The following is a 2,443-nucleotide window of genomic DNA, read 5'->3' as shown; positions in this document are numbered from 1 at the left end:
TCCATTTGTTAATTTCGTTATCGATCTCGTACAGTAAGAAACTCCAGACAAACTCAAGGTTATTAATTACTTTTCAACACCCAAATTTAAACAACATGCAGTTAACATACAGTCTTAAAAATATTCGTATAATTTAACTGTCTTTTCAGCCGGCTTCCAGCGTTTACTTTATAAATACTTGGCCTCCACTGATTGATCAGCACATCTGACGATAGCATTAGTGGCACGAACTTGTAAACTGCTGAATGTATGAGCATGTTGAGTATAATTTTATGGACCGGCAGGTTTGTGGCAATTGAGATAAGCAAAAAAAGGGTTGTCTCCGCGACTAAATTTTCGATCGATCTAGATTGAACATGTTGGTCACAGTTGACGGTTTTCTCAAACGGTTTTGCAGATTGATACCGAGGAATCTTTCTCTAAATTTCGCGTCACTCTTCGAAACAAGTGTCCCGTGTTTTCCGGAAGACGTCCGAGCGTCGATTTTATCAGGCCAATTTAACTTTCAAAAATGTCGGAATCAGTTTGAGTGGATAATTCCTACCTGAAAGCCATTGTGTAGAGGATCCACAGTACATTTTGCGGGATGTGGGGTTTGTTTATCTTCTGTGGTGATATTTGAACAGGAGCGGGAAGCGGGATCTCCTGTTTTTATGAGGTCGGGATGCGAATCCTAGGGGAAAAGTAGCGGGATATGGGTATTCAGTTTTGTCGTGACCGCATTTAGTATCTCTAATTAACCAGTGTTGACTCACACAAATGGTTCTTTCTTGTGTAAACCGCCTTTGCACTCAAGTTATGAATGGTAAAAGAAGTGAAGCCTGTCAAATTTATCCGTAGACGGCGTGGCCCTTATCACGATTTTGGAAGCCATATTGACGGCAAGGTACACGCGTCCGAAATAACAGTGTTTCTATGGGAATCTGCTAAGCAAAGGAATATAATGGTCCAACCTGCACTAATTTACCCTGCGGAATTTTAAAATTTCCCTTAATTTTTTTCCCACGGACGCATGTCGATTTCAAGCAAGTGTATGGCAAAATTTAAAATTCCGCTGGGCAAATTCTAGTGCAAGTAGGATCCTCAAATTTTGTCAGTAAAATCCTTCGGTAACAATTAAACTTAACCATTTACAAATTACCCTACATTCAAGTTTTTTTCAATTTTTTTTTACATCGGATTCCCATACAAACACTTCTATCTCTCACACGTTTGCCTACCCGTCAAGATGGCTTCCAAAACCGTGATTAGTAATGGTGGAGTCCAATTCGGTCTGTAGTCATACTCGTGATAACAAAGCGGGAGTCCGATTTGTTTATCACGAGTATGATTACAGACCGAGTTGGACGACACGAAGTCCTCTGACTAATTAATCAAGAAAATTACAATTTCCGAGAAAAAAAGAAGAGCCAATTCATGAAAGAAAGGGAAAATGTGCATTAACAGACTGACAAAAGAGGCGTAAATTCTTTAATGTTGCTCTGAAAGAGAAAGCAAGCAAGCCCCAGTTTGGGAGTCTGTAAACTGTTTCTATAGTGATTGAAACCAAGGTTGTGATTGGTTGATTTAAAAACTACAACTTTGAATGTGATTGGTTGATTTAAACTAGAACTTTGAATGTGATTGGCTTTTTGAACTGTTCGATAACAACTTGGCAAGAAAATTTGTCATCGCCTGATGAAGACTAGCAGTAAAGAAGTCGAAACTTCGGACTCAGTTCACAGTGAGTGCATCGTTAGACAAGAGCAACATCATCTACCTAACTCAGCTGGTTGTTTTCCAAAAAAAGCACTGAGGAAGCGAACAATTTTTACTTTGTAATGACACGTGGGCGCAAGAACAAACAAAACAGAAAAAGAAATGTTAATAGTCACTATAGCTAGTGGCGATGCTGAGAACCTCAGTTGAACATCAAAGTTGCCCATTGCGTGAAGGTTAGTCTTACACAACGTCTATTTCAGAATTCAACAAAGAAACTCGTTAAAAAATTTAGGCGTAATTGGGATTTGAAAGCACAGAAAGGAGGCATAGCGGGATTAACAAGAAAAAATGGGCGGGAAGGCGGGATTTGAGAACCCTCTTGTAAACCCTCTGTGTAGCCTCCCAGGCAACGCATAACACGCCTTGTGTTAAAAGGTCTATTTTACTAATCGCATCGGATTTTAGATCTATTAGCCATGAAAAAGGTTTGCAAAGTAAAACAATTTGAATGTTTCTCTTTGAAGACTTAAAAACAGAGACAACACAGAGAAGATATGACATTCCGATAACAACCATATTTCGTATCTGTTTTTAAACACAACTTAGCAGTCTCATTCGAATGATTCCTATCGAACACCGTGTAGGGATAAATGAAGTCTATTTTCCACTTATACACATTTTATCTTTCTCTCCTTTTTTTTTATAATCTTTGTCAACACTCCCTTTTAATGCACTATTTAGT

Source organism: Montipora foliosa, chromosome 12 (assembly GCF_036669935.1).
Source record: "Montipora foliosa isolate CH-2021 chromosome 12, ASM3666993v2, whole genome shotgun sequence".
NCBI classification, from domain to species: domain Eukaryota; kingdom Metazoa; phylum Cnidaria; class Anthozoa; order Scleractinia; family Acroporidae; genus Montipora; species Montipora foliosa.
Note: the sequence above shows the minus strand (reverse complement) of the source record.